Source organism: Lissotriton vulgaris, chromosome 3_1, assembly GCF_964263255.1.
Source record: "Lissotriton vulgaris chromosome 3_1, aLisVul1.2, whole genome shotgun sequence".
Classification (NCBI taxonomy): Eukaryota; Metazoa; Chordata; class Amphibia; order Caudata; family Salamandridae; genus Lissotriton; species Lissotriton vulgaris.
In genome coordinates, this window is record NC_141689.1 from 792,897,933 (window position 1) to 792,919,682 (window position 21,750).

The following is a 21,750-nucleotide window of genomic DNA, read 5'->3' on the forward strand; positions in this document are numbered from 1 at the left end:
GGATGAATTGGTGTACTAAGGAAATGGCAATTAAGAATGTTATGAATGTGCTACCAGGAAACTGCCAATCTGTGCACTAAATGAGATCTGGTAACAATATGTGGTTACTGATGGAAGGGGTCAGCGGCACAGTGGAGGAGAAAGGAGGCAACCAGGCACAGGATACGAGGCTAAAAGCTATACAGTTCAAGCAGATGGGTGTGTTTAATGAAGGGGCACTGTTTATGTGCAGGTTGAGGCCAGAACTCATGTGCACACCTATGCAAGTTATTAGCTTATACACTTAAGAGAAATCAGATGAAATCTACATTTACCTTGACATTTCAGGAGTTAATATTATGGACACAATATATCTGTAGGTCGATTGAGCTTGATCTTGTAATAAACCATCGTAAGATTGAGGATGCCAGCCAGGTAAGGGCGTGCATAGGTGTTTTAGTTTCTCGTTGGAAATAAACAATCCTAACTCAGAATTCTTTTGGCTAGATCTTTAACACTCTATATTACAGATCTGATTCTGTCTAGCCTAAGGAGTGCAGTAACTGGTAGTGGATCTTGTTAATACGGAGTGACCGATAAGGAGGTCGACCCATTGATCGTCCATAGATTTTATCGTTCTATCGGGCCTCTTTATAAAGAAAAGTGTTAGCAAGACATGAGGAACAGAATATTTCGGTGCTGAATATGGATACATGTGTCCCATCAATGATGCCTCCTTTATAAAGAATCTATTGAGTTTCCAGCACTCCATACTTTGAGATAACAATGCAGTGACCTTACAGAAACATTTCACAAAATATATGTTCTGAGTCTGCACACTCGAAGATTCGATCTGCAGGCAATGAGCCATATTTCTCCAGACTATCTGGCCTGGTGTTTTTTTGGCAACAGTTTCATTACTTTCACAATTCTTAAAGCTCAATACTTCCAAACAGTCTGGGAGCAAGCAGGTCGCTAGTCATTGCTAGATAGATCTGGAAAGGCAAGTTAAGGATATGTATGTTTTTCCTCTTATATATCTATGTGTTGTTGAAATAAAAAGGAATTAAGCTTTAAAGGTGTCTAAGAGATACTATGGGGGTGTCATGATTATGCACGGCTGGTAACCAGAAGTATGTTTACGCATGCTCGTCTGGAATCCCCATAATCCGTAGACACAAGTAGAAGGTTTAAGAGTTACTCTTTTCCACAGTCAATCACTACTTATGCTGAATATTATGCACCATCTCCCAGACAGGCAATCATAGCAACTGAGTTCCAAAACCGAACAATACGTGCCTAATATGTACAAAATTAGAAAATACACAAATGGCATAGATTCCTCAATGGTCACATTAAAAAAAGAAAAAGAGAAGTAGAGGAAGCAGAGTGTCCAAAAGTATAGCTGGATGCTGAGAGTGGGAAGCAGCTATTTGTACGTGGAAGCCAGGACCCCTTTGTTTCAAATAAGAGTGCCAGGCATCTACATATTCAAGTGAACGCGCAAGTGAGTTGTCCCTTTGCCAAAGCAAAATAGAAAACCTCCTTTTAGAATTTGGCAAAAATTCTGAAACTTGTTTTTCTGTGGGGTCTCCTAGCTTGCCAATAATGGGGTGGGTTTGGTGTTTGACCCATCAATTCCTTCGAAAATATGTTTTGGGGAGAATGCAGTTTTTGTGATTTAATCACTCTGAAACTAATATATACCAGTTTCTGCATAAGAAGTTTGGTATGATGGCAACCAGTAACAGGTGAAAAGCAATTTACAAAAATGCATTTTTTAATTAAATGATTTTCATTCAGCCCGTAGTTCGGCTAGAGTAGCTTATTTCCCAAGCCTTTCCATCAAAATTGAACCATGTAGTTAAGGAGTTCTGATTGGCTGCTCTGCAGCCAATTAAAATGGTTTGGCTTCCCCACACCTTACTACAAAGCCTTGAATTGGAGGTCTGGTTTCCAAACTTGGCCATGTCTGAACTGGGGTGGTGTGGTGAGCAAAAAAACGATGGATTTAGGCCCAGATCTCTGTACTGGGGTGAATGTATGACATTGTTCTGCATTATGTCCATCTACTGTTGTTTTTGCATTTGTCACCCAGAGTGGGACGGGTATGCTCAGACGTGAGTCCCGTGCTCTCCATGCCACTAGAGTCAAGCTGGCTGAAGACGGCTGATAGCCAGAAACCGGTCCTAGGATGCTTGATTCCGGTCCAGGGAAGACATGGATTGGCAGTTCGGGCTGGACTGTTCCCATGAGGCACAGGGTCAAGGCTGATTTGCATATGGCCATGTCTGAACTGGGGTGGTGTGGTGAGCAAAAAATAAAAACATGGATTTAGGCCCAGATCTCTGTACTGGGGTGAATGTATGACATTGTTCTGCATTCTGTCCATCAACTGTTGTTTTTGCATTGGTTTCCAAACTCAGCAGAAGTGTGACATTTCAGAACCAGATTTATCCACAGAATTAAGTGCAGCCTGTGACTCACAGTGGTATGAGCCCACATCCCCCCAGCAATTTCAAGTCTGCATATGTTAATTGGCAGCTGCAATGCGATCAGCATCCGAAATCCAAATAGTCTAATTTTGGATACGCACAATCTAAAGTACAGCGCTTCAAAGTCTTCAGCAGGTCACCATTTAGGGGCTCAATCAAATGTATTGGGAAGGACACGAAGTTCTGAAATAACGCCCCCCAAAAAGTCCCTCCATAAAGGCTTTGATAACAGGTACAGTAAAAAGAGATAGATGTTGTCTATTCTGGAGGTATGCAGCTATTGCAGCCAGATGTAAACGTATAGACGTGTACGCTAAATTGGAACGTTGTAGATGTAACAAATAACATATAATTTTTTTTACAGAAGCATCAAGCGGGTTGATTTGGTGGTTATCACAGTATATCACAAACTACTTCCTCTTTGCTGCATAGCAAGCTCTTGCAGTAGGACATCTAGCATCTTTGATAATATTTATGCAGTCTGGCGGTAGATTAAGATCGCTAAACTCTAAGATTTCAGGAGCCAGATTGAGTTGACTGGGGTCTGGATGTCTTATGTCTCCATGGCTCTGAGTGAGGAGCTTGGGTGCAAGACGTAATTTTTGGTGAGGAACTTCTGAGAGTTCCAAGGTTGACATGCCCATGCGGGAGCAATTAGGATTAGTGTTAGGGATGCTTAATTGAGTTCCTGAACCACTAATGGAATGAGTAGGAGAGGCGGAAAAGCATAAGCAAATATCCCCGACTAATTCATCCATAGTGCATTGCCTTTGGACAATGGGTGTGGATTACTGGACGCGAAGTTTGGGCATTTTGCGTTTAGATGTATAGCGAACAGTTCTATGTGTGGGAATCCCCACATTTGGAAGAATGGGAGGAGAACTTGAGGGTGTATTTCCCATTTGTGGATTTGCTGTGTCTGACGACTGAGCAAATCTGCCATCTGATTGTCTACTCCTGGAAGATGTTTTGCTAGGAGATATATTTTGTGATGTATGGCCTATTTCAGGATGGTCTGTGCTAGCTGTGACAGCTGGAGAGTGGGTGTTGCTTCCTGTTTTTGTATGTAGTACATGGCTGTCATGTTGTCTGTATGAATTAGGAAAGTCTTGCGTACCAGCTGAACTTGAAATGCTTTCAGCACCAGAAAAATCGCTAGCAGCTCTAGATGATTTATATGAAGCCATTTCTGCTGCAAGCTCCAAATGCCCTGAATTGTGTGGGTTTGGAGATGCGCTCCCCAACCTGTCAGTGATGCTTCTGCAGTCAGTACTATCTGTGGAACCAGGTCGCTGAAGGGCCACCCTCTTAAAAGGGTTTGTGTGTTCCACAACTGCACCAAAACTAGATCTGATAACGGACTATGAGCTTGGTTCCACTGACATGCTAAGCATTCCTGTAGGGGACGCATCTGAAGTCTTGTGTAGGGGACTATAACAATGCAAGACACCATCATTACCAGTAACTGCATGAACACTTGAGCTGGTAAGGAGTGTTGAGGCTAAAACTGAGACATCAGGGTTTGTATATTCCGGACTCTGGCTGGAGTCGGGTATGCTAGAGCTTTTTGTGTGTTCATAGTAGCTCCTAGATATGCTTGCGACGTGGATTGTTGGAGATTGGATTTGGACAGAGTTACTGTGAATCCTAGCTCATGGAGCAATTGCACAGTTTTTTGTGTGTAGCGTAGACAGCTGTTGTGCGAGCTGGACTTTACGAGCCAGTCAAGTATGGGAAGACACGAATAGGTTGTCTTCTTAGATGGGCTATGGCTACTGCCAAGCATTTTGTGAAAAGGAGTAGTTTCTTACCTGTAACTCCAGTTCTATAGAAGGGGTATCTCGGTTATAGTCATAATCATGTGAATAGTCCTGCCCACGTGCGTGGACCCTGGAGCAATCAAAATAGTCTCTTAAGTTGTCCTCTTCTGCAATCCTGCATAGACACTTAAGAGAAAATCAAAGACAAATAATGCAGCTTGAAGTTAACAAGGCTACTCTGGCCAGTACTTCATCCTGAAGTGAAAAAGGATAGCCAGATAAAACTGAAATTTAAAGAATTTGGTAAGTTTCACACATAGAGAAACTCCCCTTCACAAAATTCCTTTGTCCTGATAGAGAGGAAGGGTTGGACAGACAAGCCCATAGGCTGCCATGTTGTGTCTGTAAATGGATACCGTGATTTTAAGGAACCCTCCAGAGACCCTCGGTATCCCATGATGCACAGCCAAAGGCTAATTACTTTCAGTTCTTTTTGAAGGTGTATAAAGCCAGGCCTGTAGCATTCAGGATATTATAGTTTCATCCACCGGGGAGGAGGACGGGTTGCTTATGACCAGAACAGAGATACCCCTACTACAGAACTGGAGTTACAGGTAAGAAACTACTAATTCTGTAGAAGAGGATCTCCGTGTATAGTCATAATCATGTGAATAGAATGGCAAGCCCATCCCAAACAAACCAAACCCAGCTGTGGAAGAAAAAGACAGAACTATTACTGTGCAAATACAGTTCTCAGCTAAGCCTGCCCAACCTGAGCATCTGCCCTGGCATCAGAGTCCAGGCACTAGTGTTTAGCAAAGGTATGGACTGACTTCCAAGTGGCAGCCCTACAGATGTCTGCAATGGGGACATTACGCAGTATAGGGGCAGTAGCAGCTTTACCTCTGGTAGAGTGAGCCTTAGGCTTACCCCCTAGAGTCTTGTTAGCTTTCTGGTAACACAGTTGAATATAGGACACAATCTACCGAGAGATGGACTGTTTAGAGGTGGCAAGACCAGTCCTGACCGATCCACAATGAACAAATAATTGATCCGATCTACGAATCTCCTTGGTCTTATCTAAATAAAACTTTAACACCCTTCTCACATCAAGGGAATGAAGGGACCTCTCCGCCGGAGAGGAGGATGCTGAAAAAACGTGGGCAACGTGATCATTTGATTCACATGGAAATCTGACACCCCCTTAGGAAGGAAATTTGGGTGAGTTCTCATCACAACCTTTGCTGCCACGAGCCCTATACTGTATTTCGTGCATCTGACAGCCTGGATCTCACTCACCCTGCGAGCCGATGTTGTAGCACAAGGAAAGCTGCCTTCCAGCATAGATGCTGAATAGGCTCAAAAGGCTCCTTCATTAGTCTAGACAGCAACACATTAAGCTCCCGGGGAGGCGAAGAACGCCTAATGGGAAGAAACACCTTCAAACCTTCCAGAAAATCTTTGATAACTGGGATTTGGAAAAAGGAAGTTTGTGAAGGGAATTTTCTATATGCAGTTAAAGCTGCTAGGTGACCCTTAATGGAATGAAAGTTAAGGCCAGATTGAGCCAAATGCAGTAAGTACGGTAGGATGACATCCTCCTTGCAGGATGTAGGGTCTGCACGCTTAGACGTGCATCAAATGAAGAATCTCTTCCATTTGTTTGCATAGGAAGTCCTTGTAGATGGTCTTTGTGTCTTTTTTAATGTCTCCATGCAGTTCTGCAGCAGATTCAAATGTCCATACTGCACTAGCTCAGGAGCCATGCTGCCAAATTCAACGACGAGAGGTTGGGATGCACCATCTGCCCTCCGAACTTCATGAGAAGGTCCGGCCGACACGGAAGTTGAAGATGCAGCAGGGGAGACCATTGAAGGAGGTCGGTGAACCACCACTGCCGAGGCCACTCCGGAACAATGAGGATCACCCTGGCCCTGGACTGAGACAGTTTGATCAATACTGCCAGAATCAGGGGAATGGGTGGAAAAGAGTAGAGAAAGCTGTTCGACCAGTTGATCCACAGTGCATCCCCCAGCATCCCCGGTTGGTAAAACCTGGAGGCGAAGTCTCGGCATTTGCTGTTTTCTGCGGCGGCAAACAGATCGATGTCTGGAGTGCCCCACCATGTGAAGATTCCGCTTAACACCTCGTCGTTTAAGACCCACTCATTATTTTCTTGGACGAGCCTGCTGAGCGCGTCTGCCTGAGCATTCTGCACACCTGGCAGATGAGTCGCCGTGATAGTCAGTCCCCTGGCCAGCAGCCAGTTCCAGATAGTCTGCGCCTCCCGAGAAAGTGCGCGTGATATCGAGCCTCCCTGCTTGTTGAGGTAATACATTGTTGTTGTGTTGTCCGTCTGTACAAGCAGGGAACTGGTGTGGAATGATGGTTGGAAGGCTTTCTGCGCCAAGTGAACTGCTGGGAGTTCCAGAAAGTTGATAGGATACATGGACTCCGTCTGGGACCACATTCCCGGTATTTGAAGGTGTTCCGAATCTGCTCCCCAGCCGTGGAGAGACGCATCTGTCACAATGGTTTGGGTCGGGATCTCTTTGTGGAACGGAATCCCTCTGAGGAGATTGTGAGGTGAACACCACCACTCCAGGGACTGAGACGCGTGTTGCGATAGCTGGATCCTGTCCTCACAGCTCCCTCGTTTCTGGTCCCACTGATCCTCTAGATATTCCTGCAGAGGCTGCATGTGGAGTGAGAAAGATGCAAGAGGCAATCGAACCGAGGAGAGAAGAAACCGTCCTCACCGTCGCAGAAGGAACAGACATGAGATTCTGAGCCTTCCGAAGGATCGATAAGGAGTAGTCTGTCCTGTAACTCCAGTTCTGTAGTAGGGGAATCTCTGTTATAGTCATAATCTAGTGAATAGTCCCGCCCATGTGCGTGGACCCCGGCAATCAAAAATTATCTCTTAAGGTCAAAAAATGCAGAACTGCAAAGACACTTAAGAGAGAATTTAAAGACAAATAATGCAGCCTATATCAACAGGCTACACTGTCCAGTACTTCAACTAGAAATTCCACCAAAAAAAAACACACAAACAGCACAGCCTGCCCAGTTTCCTCCATAGAGATACTAGCCTCTACCAGTAAAAGCCTCTGGAATGATAGAGAGGAAGGCATGGACAGACAAGCCTCATAGGCTGTCATTATGTGGCTTAAATAGGATACTGTGCCTTTAAGAGAACTTTCCAGAACTTCTCCCAGTATCCCAGAAGGCACAGCAGGTCCCTTTTACTTTCAGTTCTTTTTGAAGGCGTAACACGCCAGACTTGTCGCATTCCTTACATGAATATCTTTCTCCACCGGGGAGGAGGGCGGGCGCTTATGACTATAACAGAGATACCCCTACTACAGAACTGGAGTTACAGGACAGAAACTACTCCTTCTGTAGTAGGGGATCTCTGTGTATAGTCATAATCTAGTGAATAGAATGGCAAGCCCATCCCCACACCAAAGCGGCGGTGGAGTAAAGAGAAATAATACCAATATTGTGCGAACAGATTTCGCAGCGAAGCCTGCCCAACCTGAGCGTCTGCCCTGGCATCAGTGTCCAGGCAGTAATGCTTAGTAAAGGTATGGACCGACTTCCAAGTGGCCGCCTTGCATATTTCTGCAATTGGAATATTACGGAGCAAAGCTGTTGTGGCGGCTTTGCCCCTGGTGGAATGAGCCTTAGGTTTACCTCCTAAGGTCTTATTAGCTTTTTGGTAACACAGCTGTATGCAGGACACAATCCATCTAGAGATGGACTGCTTAGAGGTGGCAAGACTCGTCCTGACCGATCCATAATTGATAAACAATTGGTCTGACCTACGAATATCTTTGGTTTTATCCAGATAAAATTTCAACACCCTCCTAACATCCAGGGAATGTAAAGACCTTTCCGCTGGAGATGAAGGATTCTGAAAAAACGTAGGCAAAGTTATGGTCTGGTTGACATGAAAGTCAGAAATAACCCTGGGAAGAAATTTAGGGTGAGTACGCATAACAACCTTAGCAGCATGAAATACAGTATAAGGTTCTTGGCAACACAACGCCTGAATTTCACTCACCCTGCGGGCCGATGTAATGGCCACGAGGAACACCACCTTCCAGGACAGGTGCTGCAACGAAGCCTTATGAATAGGTTCAAAAGGCTCCTTCATCAACCTGGACAGCACCACATTCAATTCCCATGAAGGCGAAGGAAGCCTGACCGGAGGGAATACTTTCTTCAAGCCTTCCAGAAAATCTTTGATCACAGGGATCTGGAAGAAGGAAGTCTGTGAAGGGCATTTCCTGTAGGCAGTCAATGCAGCGAGATGAACCTTAATGGAATGAACATTAAGGCCAGACTGCGCCAAATGTAGAAGGTCAGGAAGGATGACATCTTCCTTGCATGTCGTCGGATCATAGTTCTTGGACTTGCACCAGATACAGAACCTCTTCCACTTGTAAGCATAGGAAGTCCGAGTGGAAGGACTCCTTCAGTATGTCCATGCAATCTTCGGGCAGATTCAAATGGCCATATTGCACTATCTCAGGAGCCATGCCGCCAAACTCAAAGACAAGAGGTTGGGGTGTAACATCTGCCCCCCGAACTTCGTGAGAAGGTCCGGCCTGCATGGCAGCCGTATGTGAGGAAGGAGAGACCGGTGAAGCAGGTCCGTGAACCACCACTGCCTGGGCCATTCCGGGGCAATAAGTAACATCCGCACCCTGGACCGGGCCAGCTTGATGAGCACCGCCGGAATCAGGGGAATGGGTGGAAAAGCGTACAGAAAGCTGTTCGAACAGTTGATCCATAGCGCATTCCCCAGCGTCCCCTGCTGGTAGTACCTGGAGGCGAAGTCTCGGCATTTGCTGTTTTCGGCGGTGGCGAACAGATCTATGTCTGGAGTCCCCCACCTTTATTTATTTATTTTCTTGTATAGCGCAAGATTTCGACCCCCGAAGGGGTATCTCCGCACTTTCGCTTTAGCAAAGGAGCTTAGACCTAGTTCTGAGCTGTGAGGGAGCTTGAGTGAATATCTTAGCAGGCAGTAAATAGAAAAGTTTTTAAGGTCTTCTTGAAAGATTGAAAGTTGGTGGTATTTTTAAGGGTTGGGGTAGTGAATTCCATAGAATGGGGCCTTTGTAGGACAGGGCTCGCCCTCCCTGCCTAGCTTTTTTTATCCTAGAAACCTGGCGCTGTTGCTGACTTCTAGAGCGCAGGGTGCGAGCAGGTTTATAGGGAGTGAATTTTTCTTTTAGGTATTTAGGTCCATTGCCAAACAGACATTTGTGAATTGTGCAGCAGATTTTGAATTTTATACGCTGCCTAATTGGCAACCAATGAAGTTTGACCAAGAGGGGGCGTGAAGCAGACCTTGGCTGAGCATTGAGAACTAGTCTCACTGCGGTGTTCTGGACCACCTGTAGTCTCTGTATTTGTTCCTCATTGGCCGAGATTAACAAGCCATTACAATAGTCCAGTCTACTGACTACCAAGGCCTGGACGAGTGTTTTCCTGTAGGAGTCTGATAGGAACGGGAAGACGCGTCGTAGCAGTCCAATGACCAGGAAGCAGGATCCTGCTACTTGATTTGTGTGCTCTTTAAGCAAAAGTGTCTTGTCTAGCCGCACACCGAGTTTTTTTACGGTCTGTTTGGGACTTGGTGTTGGTCCCAAATCCGGGGGCCAGAAGTGTGGCCTCCCCGAACAGCATGACCTCTGTCTTGCCTACATTACACTGGAGGCACTTTATGGCCATCCAGTCCGATATTGCCCTCATTCCGTCCACAAAACATTTTTGTATTGCGGGCGTTAGGGTTTTAAAGGGGAACAGAAGCTGAGTGTGGTCAGCGTACGACACAGGGGTGAACCCATGAGCTCTTACAATGTCTGCCAAGGGGGCCACATACACGTTGAATAGTGTGGGGCTTAGGCATGAGCCCTGTGGCACTCCCTTGGTGAGCTCCCTTAAGATGGAATGATGGGAGCCCAGTCTGACCCCTTGTAGTCGATCCGAAAGAAAGCTTTCCAACCAGGACAGAGCCATACCTTCTATGCCCATCTCCCTCAAACGACCGAGAAGTATCTCATGAGACACTGTGTCGAAGGCAGCGGATAAATCTAACAGCACCAGAAGCATGGAGCCCCCTCCATCCAGTGACATCCTGATGTTATCGGTCACGGAGAGGAGGGCAGATTCCGTGCTGTGATTGGGCCTAAATCCAGATTGAGAAAAATCTATGTCCTCCGCTGCCTCGATGTCCTTGGACAAATGAGTGTTTACGTGTCTCTCGGTCATTTTGCGGAGGTAAGGCAGGAGGGAGATGGGTCGGAGGTTCGAAAGGTCAGTCCATGGAAGTGCCGCATTCTTTCGGATGGGGTTCACCACCGCTTTTTTCCACTCTGTGGGTACAGATCCTTCCCTGAGAGAATGGTTGATTAGTGCTTGGATATGTGGTCCATTCAGAGGGTTGCAGGGAGGCAGTTATTTTGGCTGACAAAGTCATCTGGAGACCCTGATTTTATGTGGCTCATGAGGGAGGAGAGATCAGAGTTATTAACTGCTGGAAAGGCCATAAGTGTGGTATTTCTCCGTGTGGGCAGAGTAGAAGGAGAGAGAATGTTGTTACTCTTTTGACTGGAGGCCTTTATGATTTTTTCGTAAATCAAGTTGATTTTATTTTCGAAGAACAGACAGATTTCATTACATAATTTTTGGGAAAACTCGTTAGGGCTTTCGCATGCAGTAGGTTTTGCAAACTCCTGAAGAATTTTAAATAATTCCTTAGAGCAGTTACCCGCTTCTGCAAGTTGTTGAGAGAGGCTGTTCCTCCGTGCAAGTTTGATATTTTTATAATATTTAGTCTGGGCCTCATGATGTGCTTTCTTGTTTTCTTCTGTTCGCGTTTTCCTCCATTCCTTTTCTATCTTCCTACATTTTTGTTTCTCTATTCTGAGTGCCTCAGTATACCATGTTTCCTGTTTGGAAGCAGGGTATTGTTTATGTAGCTTCAGAGGGGCTATTTTATCAATTGCTTCTGTAAGAGAGTTGTTAAATTTGGTCAGTGTGGGGAGGAGCTACGCGGGCATCCAAGATGGTCGCGTGAGCAGAGAGCTCCCGAGACCCGCGCCGCCCTTCTTTATCTATCCTGCAATTATCCTGATCACTTCGACGGGCTTTTGAAGTGCTACTCTTACTGATGCGGACGATCCTTTTTTGGTCGAAATCGGACCTCGGGGACCATTTTTCTCTCGTCTTCAACTCTCTGGCCTGCCCACGGACGCAACCGGGGTCTCGGCTGCCTACTATGGCCGAGCTGTAATGCAACAACAACGGCTGCCTGGCATCTGGCCCACCGGTGGTGTACCACTTTCACTTTCGGTTTCCAGCCTCATTGTCTCTGTCTGCTCCTACTCTGTCTTCGCCTGCTGCCCTCACAGTGCACACTTTCAATCCTTGGGCTGGCAAGGAGGCCTGCGGTATTCCCTCTTCGGACTACACTTCGGAGTTTTTGGACTCTTCTCCGTCCCACTGCCCCTTTTGGGTTCTCGGCCGTCACCGACTGCAACATGGCGACAAAACCCGAGGTCGAAAAGCGCAGGAAGACTGTAACCCGGGGGGGGTCGATCCAGTCCAATATGATCGAACGCTACACCCAGCCGAGAGGCTCCCCCGGTGTCACCAGCGTGGGCGCTGAAGGACCTCAAACGGACATGTCGTCTTCCTCTGAAGTATCGCTCCAAGACCTATTGGCTGCCATCTCTGGACTTAAGGCCGATATGAGTCAGCAATACGAAGCCATCGTGTCCAAGATAGACACGGTGGCTGTGGATGTTACTCTTATTCGAGCCGATCTAGCCAAAACGAACGAGAGAGTGAAGGCACTAGACCTGAAGGCGTCGAGCTTTGTGACTGACATGGCGGAGGCGCAATCTGAGATTGGGAATCTGCGTTCCTCACATGATCTGCTGCTTAAACGTATGGAGGACTACGACAACAGGGCCAGGCGGAACAACATACGCCTAGTTGGAGTGCCGGAAAGTGATGGTGCTGCCTCGATCGACTTATTGGTCGAAGAACTTATCGTGGCTAAACTTGCTCCGGTTGGACTCAGTAAGTTCTTTGCCGTAGAGCACGCCTATCGTTTCCCAGGAGGACAAGTGAAACCAGGAGGCCCGCCGAGGCCTATCATTGCAAGGCTATTTCACTATCGAGACAGAGACGCTATCCTGCAGGCCGCCCGTAAACACGGGCCGTTGAAATATGACAATAACTCTATCTCCATCTATCCTGATTTCACTCCCCAAGTGCAACGACAACGGTCTGGGTTTCTCGGAGTGAAGCGTCGCCTGAGGGACCGGGGACTGAAGTATGCCATGTTGTTTCCTGCCCGACTGTGGATTGAGTTCAGAGAACGTGCCTACTTTTTTGATCAGCCGGAGCGTGCTACCGACTGGTTAGACTCGTTGCCGACAGATGACTCTGAGAGCGGTGGCCCTGGCGGTGCGGAAGGTGGTGCATCGGCCCAGGAGTGATATGGGCCCCCGGAGGTCCGAATTGAGACTACGTACTGTACAGAGTAACTTAACTGTGTGTTATATGTTTATGCCCGTGGCGGTGCGGGAACGGGTGATCTCTCCCTTCCTCCTCGGGGGTTCTTTGTGTAGATCAGATGGGGCGACAGGCACACTGCAGTTGGGGGTGGCTTTTTAGTCAGCAGGGGTGCAGGGAGGGGGGTGTTGTAACGGGTTTCTGTTTGGGGGTTGGTTCCTGGGGACTTGGTTGTGTTTCGTTTTGTTTGTTGTGTTTCATTTTTCATGGTATTTCACTGATTGCAATTATTCCGAACTTGGGGTTGTGGAGGGGGGTTGGGGTGGATTGCCTTTGCTGCGATGGGGGGGGGGTGAAATGCGGGTTCTTTCTTGGAACGTCAACGGGTTGGGTGACAGGATAAAGCGGGGTATTGTGTTACAATTTTTGAGGCGCCATGCCCCTGATGTTGTGTTCCTTCAGGAAACCCACTTAATCGGTAATGCTTGTAAGGCCCTCGACCGCCGGGGTTACCACCTGGTCGCACATGCTGGTTTCACCTCTGGGTCCCGGGGAGTGGGTATCATGGTGAAGTCCTCCCTGGCTCTTGCTATTGACGAAGTTATACTTGACGACCGCGGGCGGTATGCTGCTGTCTCTGGGAGGTGGGAGGGCAAGCAAATTGTGCTGGTTGCTGTTTATATCCCCCCGGGACTGCAGGCTACCACCTATGCCGATCTCTGCAGGACTCTTCTTGGCCTCCCTGATGGATTGTTAATCATGAGCGGGGACTTCAACTCTGTTATGTCTGGTGACTGTGATCGGCTTCCCCCTAGAGTCCTGCTGCCATCCCAGATGTGGCTCAATGAGATGGCTGATACTTTTGGCCTGGTGGATGTGTGGCGCTCACTACACCCTTCACTCCTGCAGTATACTTTTCACTCTGGTGTGCATGGCAGCCTCTCTCGTATAGATTATTTTTTTATGTTAGCCTCCACTCTGTCCACTGTCCAGGAGGTACGACATCTTCCCCGGGGTATCTCTGACCATTCCCTCTTGATGATTAAGATTTCGGTGGGTGGTCCACTTGGTAACAGGATCCCCCCGGTCCCTTCCTGGCATTTCCGAAGTCCCCGGCTCCGCTCAGATTTGGTGAAGGCAATTGATTGTTACTTTGATGAGAATGTGGGCTCGGTCACCTCCACCTCTGTTCTTTGGGAGGCCTTCAAGACGGTTATCAGGGGTTCCGCTCTATCACTCATTGCTGCTGAGCGTAGGGTAAAGAGGGAGGCTGTTCTGGCCCTTGAAACTGAGATCACTGCGCTTGAAAGTGAGCTGGGTGGGGATGACACGCCTGCATTGTTGCACACTTTGGAACTAAAACAAGCTGACTACAAGGCTTGTGTCACTGATGCTGCTAAGTTGATGCGAGCGAATCAACTAGGCCGACTGTATGATGTGGGTGACAAAGCTAGCAAGCTCCTGGCATGGCTGGATAAGGCTGAACGAGCGAGTCGTGTTGTGCCTGTCATTGTTCGCGAATCCGGTGAGAGTGTCTCCGACCCTGGTGAAATTGTTGATTGCTTTGTGGATCACTTCCGGAAGGTTTATACGCCGGTTAGTGATCGGGATGAGGCTGATTCCAGGCTGCTACTGCGAGATATAGCCCTGCCTACTGTTTCGGAGGAAGATGGTCTCGTCCTGGAGGCCCCCTTTACCGTCGATGAGATTGCCCTTGCTATCCGATCGTTACGCTCGGGAAAGGCGATGGGCCCAAATGGGTTGCCCATCGAACTTTACAAACTTTGTCCGGAAAAAATGGCCGCCCATCTGCGCAACATGTTTCTCGAGGCGGTTGAGGCCGGAAGCCTCCCCCTCGAGCAGCGCCTAGCTACCATAGTGGTCATTTATAAGGATGGCAAGCCTCGTGACCGCTGCACCTCCTATCGCCCCATCTCTCTGCTGAACGCGGAACCCAAAATCCTGGCCAAGGTTCTGGCCAATCGGTTGCTGAAGGTGATATGCGACTTGATCCATCCGGATCAATCCGGTTTCATCCCGCATAGGAACACGGCCCTTAACCTGCGTAGGCTCCACAGTGTTCTCGCGAGGGCTCAAACTCTCGCCGAGCCGGCAGTGGTCGCCTCCTTGGACGCCACTATGGCCTTCGACACTATCGAATGGCCCTACCTTTGGGCGGCTCTCGCTAAGTTTGGCTTTGGTCCTAACTTCATCGCATGGGTCAGGCTCCTTTACGAACAACCATTGGCTCAAGTAGTGGTGAATGGTAGATGCTCTGACCCCTTCCCATTAGGCCGTGGCACTCGTCAGGGCTGTCCGCTCTCCCCGCTTCTATTCGCATTGGCGCTTGAGCCCCTTGCTGCGTGGCTTCGGTGGGAACCCTCTATTAAGGGGATCCGATGGTCTCCAGATCTTGAGGATCGTGTCTCCTTGTACGCTGATGACATCCTTCTCTATCTTACTTCCCCTCAAAAGTCGCTTAACGTCCTTTTCGATGTTCTTACGTCCTTTGGTAAGAACTCGGGACTAGTCATCAACTGGACCAAGTCCTGTGTTTACGTTATAGCCGGGGCGTTGCCACCTCTGCCTCGCAGGTTCCCCATATTGGAAGCGACTGACGGCTTCAAATATTTGGGGGTCTATGTCTCTACGGTCTCTTCGGTCTGCTATGAGCGGAACTTGTATGCTCCGCTCCGCAGACTCAAGCAGGACGTGCGACGGTGGCGTGAATTGCCCCTGTCCCCATTGGGCCGAGCCGCACTCTTCAAAATGATGTCGCTCCCCCGATTTCTTTACGCCCTGCAGAATTTTTTCGATCCTGTCCCTGCTCGCTACTTCCGTGAGGTTGAGAGTTTACAGAGACAACTGATTTGGGATGGTCGTGCCCGTATTGCCTTGTCCAAGCTCACCCTCTCATGGTACGACGGTGGTATTGCGTTGCCGGATATTAGACGCTATTACTGGGCCTCGCACCTGAGCGCTATCAACCATGCGACGTACTCATCGGACCCTGCCCCCGCCTTTGCTTTGGATAAACTATTACTGCCCGGAGGCAACTTTAATAGGGCTCTGTACTCAAAGTCACCCTTTCGACTCCTTACAGGCCCGACGAAGTGTGCAGTGCGGGCATGGAGAGATGCTACTGTGGCCACGGGCTGGGGTGGTAAGCTGACGCGTATAACGCCACTGTATGACTCGGATCGGTTGGGTAATCTGTGGAAGACGAAAGGATTTGAGAAATGGGACCTGATTGGGATCAGTAAGGTGGGGGATCTGTGGGCACGGGGCGCTGTGAAATCCTTTGAGGTATTGAAACTGGAATACCGGCTAGATGATAGGGAGCACTTCCGGTATATGCAGGTTCGGCATGCCTTGTCCTCCGTCTTTCCCTCTGGTACCGATATCCCGCAGTCCTCCCCTTTGGAGGATCGTGTTTTAGACGGCCATGTCCCCGATAGCACTATTTCCTTAATATATAAAAAGCTTGTCAATAATAGGGCTGGCCAACTTGAGAAACTTCGTGCTTCCTGGACGGCTGACGGGCTCGAACTCGACGACGAGGACTGGCAGTCAGCTGTATCCTCCCCTAAGGAGGTGGCTATCCCGGCTCGGCTTCGTTTTGTCCAGCTGAAGATCCTCCACCGTGTGTATCTGACCGGAATGCGTCTGGTACGAATGGGTTTGGTTTCGGATGGACGGTGCAGGCGTGGTTGTGGTATGGATGGTACCTTCCTTCATGTTCTGTGGGAATGCCCGATGATTGCGGCCTTTTGGTCTAGAGTACATGATGTTATGGGTCGTGTCACCGGGATCCCCCTCCTTCCCGAAGCACGACGTTGCCTGCTCAATGTGTGGGAACCTTCCGATTGCAATGCTGCCCAGACACTTTGGGTTACGTTGGGCAACATGGTCGCTAAGAGAGATATAGCGCAGCTCTGGGGCTCCCCTAGATTACCATTGCTCAGTGCCTGGAAAGAGAACATGGACTGGTGCATGTTCCGAGAAAAAACTGTATATGAGGCACGGGGGCGTCCCAAGAAATGGTCCAGGGTCTGGGCCCAGTGGAATTCGTACCGCGGAGACATTTGCTCCCCCCCACTTGACTATGAGGTTCCTCTCCCCTCTTCTCCATGATTGACGTTCCGTTTCCAATTTCCGGTATAGCCTTTGCTTTCTCCCTCGTGCTCGCCCCCCCCTCGCCATATGCGTTCCTTTATTTATTAGTGTTCTTTTCCCCCCCCCCTCTCCCCCCTCCTGCGACCCTTGCCAGTATGATACCATGTGTTTGTGTGTGGTTGTTCTTTTCGACAAAATCATAAAATTAAACCTTTTTTTTCATCCTATTTGATATGGTGCTATGTTCCATTTAACAATGTAGACTCGAGAGATTGCTTTAACAACGTACTGTCTCCAAATTTCCTTTTCAACCATCCGTTTATGTCATAGCGGCCGGCCCCGCGGGGTTGTAGGCAGACGCTGTGTATTGTGCATTTATAAATAAAGGTTTTAAAAAAAAAAAAAAAAAAAAAAATTTGGTCAGTGTGGTCTCCACACTATCCATATCTGAGGGGATGGGCTGCTTCCGTACCCTTTGCAATTCCTCTACGGTGACTTTGTGCCACTGTCGACGCCAGACAGGTGGGAGGGTGTTCTTATGAGAAAGTTTATCTAGCCCGGATAAAGAAAATTCCACGATGAAGTGGTCAGACCAATTTGTTTGAGCAGTGGGTAGACATCGGACTTTGGGGCAATTAGTAAATAGCACATCTAGGAGGTGGCCTCCTATATGAGTGGGTCCGTTATTCTGCAGCTCTAGAACAAGGAAGGATAGATCAGAAACCAAAGAGATAGTTTCTGGGTGTGCCGAAATATCAGCGTGAATATTAAAATCACCAAGAAGGATGAAGTCTTCCTTTGCTTTAGAATGAGGAGCTAGGAGTTCCAGTAGTGCAAGGGAGAAGCCGGCACTGGATCCCGGAGGGCGATAAACTAAGGCTCCATTCCAGAATCTGTTAGTGGCATAGTTCATTTTAAAAATCATTATTTCAAAAAGTGGGCAGTACTTTTGTTCTAGTATTGAAATCTTCAGGTGTTCTTTATACATAATGGCTAGGCCACCACCTGTTTTCTCAGGGCGATCAAAATGGACAAACCTATAGCCCAGGGGAACCCCCACAGCTATAGCAGGGACAGTATGGGGTTTTAAACAGGTTTCCGTTAGGAAGCATAGGTCTGGTTGCATTGTTTGTACTAGGTCCCATACTTCTAGTTGGTGTTTAGGTAGGGAGCAGACATTTAAGAGAAAGCACTTTGTCCCTTTTTGTGAGGTATTTATCGTTGTATATTCCTCAGCACTGGATTTGGTGTAAGAAACTTGAAAATGGCAGTTAATGCAAGAAAAAGGGCCCTCGGGCAAGGCCAGGAGTCTCTAGTACCTTGCGAAGACTTCTCCTAGTACTTCGTCGTTTATGACCCATTCGTGGTTTTCCTGAATCAGTCTGCTCAGTGCGTCCGCCTGAACATTCTGCACACCTGGCAGATGGGTAGCCGTTATTGTCAGTCCTCTGGCCAGAAGCCAGTGCCAGATCGCCTGCGCCTCGTGCGACAGAGTGCGTTATCTCGAACCCCCCTGCTTGTTGAGGTAATACATCGTGGTCGTATTGTCCGTCTGTAGAAGCAGAGAGTTGGTCTGAAAGGACGGATGAAAGGCCTTCAGTGCCAAGCGAACAGCTCTGAGTTCCAGGAAATTGATATGATACGTGGCCTCCATCGGGGACCACGTTCCTTGAATCTGTAAGTCTCCGGTGTGCGCTCCCCAACTGTGGAGAGAAGCATCCGTCACGACAGTCTGAGTGGGAATGTCCTTGTGGAAGGGAACCCCTCTGAGGAGATTCTCCGCTGAACACCACCACTTCAGAGACTGAAGAGCATGGAGAGACAGTCGTATCTTGTCGTCCCAAGATCCTTTCCTCTGATCCCACTGGTCCTCCAGGCACTCCTGCAACGGTCTCATGTGCAGTCGTGCATGTGGCGTTAGGAAGATACAAGAGGCCATCGATCCCAGTAGAGAAGACACCGTCCTCACTGTTGTAGATAGAGTGGTCATAAGAGCCTGAGCCTTCCGAAGGAGTGATAATCGTCGCTCTTCCGAAGGAGACACACTTGCTGACAGCGTATTGATGGAGACTCCCAAGTACTGTATGCACTGGACAGGAGTCGGGAAAGACTTGGACATGTTGATGTGCAACCCCAGCTTGTTCAAGAGAACGCACGTCTTCTGGAAGTGTGCTTGAGCTTCCGAGAAGGAGGAGGCCTTGATCAACCAATCGTCCAGGTACGGGTAGACGAAAACCTTGTTCTTTCTCAGGTGTGCTGCTACCACCGCCATGCACTTCGAGAATGTTCTCGGCGCAGACTTCAGTCCGAATGGCAGTACTGTGTATTGATAATGATTGGCGCCGACTAGGAATCGCAGGAACTTCCTGTGTTTGTGCGCAATGGGCACATGGAAGTACGCATCTTGTAGGTCTATAGCACATAGCCAGTCTCCCTGTTGCAACTGAGGATAAATCTGATGCAACGACAGCATGCGAAACTTCTCTCTGCGAATCCACTTGTTTGCCTGTCCCAAGTCCAGAATGGGCCTGAACTTGTTCTTGTCCTTCTTGCGAACAAGGAAGAACCGGGAGTACAGACCTCTTCCTCTTTGAGACAGAGGTACGTGTATCGCCCTTTTCCTTAACAGGATATCGGCCTCCGCCTGGAGCTCGCGCAGCTGAAACTGCGAGCTGACCGGTGGAATTGCCGGAGGCGGGATGGTGAACCGAAGACTGTATCCATTGCAAACAATATTCAGCACCCACTTGTCCTGAGTAATTTTTCTCCACTCTGCCAGAAAAAATTGAACGCTTCCCCCCCACCGGAGTGGGTAACGGATGCAGGGGAAGTAAGCGCTCAGTGCCTAGACCCGGCCGGGCCTTTGGTCGCTGGTGCCGACTGTTGGCCGCCTCTGTCTTTCTGGTGCTTCTGGAACGGTCTTCGGAACTGCTGCTGTTGTTGCTGCTGCTGTCCCGAAGCCTGGCCACGCCCTCTACCCTGTCCACCGAACCGTCTCTGGAACGGGCGGTACGATTTCTTGTTATCCTTGGGCTTTTCCAGACCCACAGCCGTGAGTGTTTCGGCCTCCGCCTTCATGCGGGCCATTTCGTCATCCGCATGTTTACCAAACAGGGTTTCACCAGAGAATGGTAAATTGGCAACCCTTTGTTGTGCGTCAGGTTTCAGTGACGTGAGGCGGAGCCAGGCGTGTCTTCGCTGGTTAATCCCATGGCAGAAACCATGCGCCGCCAGGAGGGAAGAATCGGCTGCAGCACTGATGACCTGATTCGCCTCCAACATCCCCTCATTCAACACCTCCTGGAAATCTTCTCTTGTCACGAGGCAGGTTTTCTTGAACTGCTGGAGAGATTCCCAGAGGGCTCTGTCATACCGCCCTAACAAGGCTGTGGCACTCGCAGCCTTCATGGAAGTCGCCGACGTCCCACAAACCTTCCTCCCAGCCGAATCCAGCCATCTAGATTCCTTATCTGGTGGGACTGTGGATGACTGAGTGGTGGCATGTTGTTTTCGAGCCGCCGTCACTATCACAGAGTCTGGAGGAGGCTCCACCCTTAGAAAAGCCGGATCAGAGTCTGGAGCCCGGTATTTTTTCTGTAGTCTCGAGGGGGCCGCCTTAGTCACCGCCGGGGTGAGAAAAAGGTCCATGGCCAGATTCTCCAGGCCCGGTACCAGTGGTAGCAATGGACGAGACAGATGTTTCTGGTGCATCATCTCGAAGATTACCGATGTCTTGGGCGTGGGCACCGTCAACGAGATGCCCAATTTTGCTGCACCTCTTATCAGGACATCATGAAAGGACACCAGATCGTCAACCGGTAACACCCTTGTCTCCGGTGACTCCGACAAAGTCGGAGAATCGTCCCTGTAGACCCCGTCTGGGAACGAGACCTGCGCCTCCTGTGGCGTCGTCTCAACCGTGTGGATGACCTGTTGCGCGATCGTTCCCTCCTCCTGGAGCGAGATTGTGATCTCCCAGTTCGTGGACGCGCCGCCGGTCTCCGTGGAGATGTCTTCCGTGGTCTCTCCTGGGGTTTCGGCTTAGGCGTCCCCTTAGGCGGTGTAGGGAGTGGAGGCAGTGACACCGACCTAGGCGGAGGAACAGGAGGCATCTCCGACCGAGGAGCGGGCCCATGAGGCGAAGGCGGTGGTTGTCCAGAGGGAGGAAGTGGTGGAAGCGGAGGGTTGATGGGAGGATCCTTCTTAGGTACAGGAGGTGGGGCGTCTTCGGCCGAGGTGGTATATAAACCAACGAGTACACCGAGCCCGGTGACTTCTTCGGGGAAGGGGACTGAGAACCAGCCCCTCCAGTTGGCGATCGCCGTTTCCGGCGTCCTCCACCAGACCCAGCGTGACTTCTGGAGCCAAAACTCCTTCTGCGCCGCTTAGGAGAGTTGGAAAATCTCCGAGACGCCGATCTCTTTCTTCTCGACACCGAGTGTCGCTTTTCCGGCATCGAACGTCGCCTCCGCGACTCCGGCGTCGAACTCCGCCGCCGCGACGTCGAACGCTTCTTCCTCGACGCCGAACGCCACCTCCGCGACGTCGAACGTTCAGTCCGACGATGAGCGTCTACTCCTTCTCGACGCCTACCGCTTTCTCGAGGTCCGCGACGTCGAGGATCCCCTCGACGCCGACCGTCTTCTCGACGGCGAACGGCGGTCTCGCCTCGACGGCGAGCGCCGACGCCTGTAGCTCCTTCTTCGACGTCGATGGCTCGACGCCGATGACGAAGAATCAGTCGACGGTGATCTCGACGGCGGCCTACCCAGGCCCTTCGACGTCGATCCTTCACGCCGTCTCGACCCAGAGCCCCGGGAAGATGGGGAACACACCGTCGGCATCCCTCTCGACGTAGTTGT

General features: G+C 49.4%; 1 protein-coding gene across 1 annotated transcript in view; it reads right to left on the minus strand.

Moving 5' to 3' along the window:
• Positions 1–21,750, minus strand: part of ALDH7A1 (aldehyde dehydrogenase 7 family member A1) — a 311,199-nt gene that overhangs the window by 20,227 nt on the left and 269,222 nt on the right. The gene's annotated exons all lie outside the window — the stretch shown is intronic.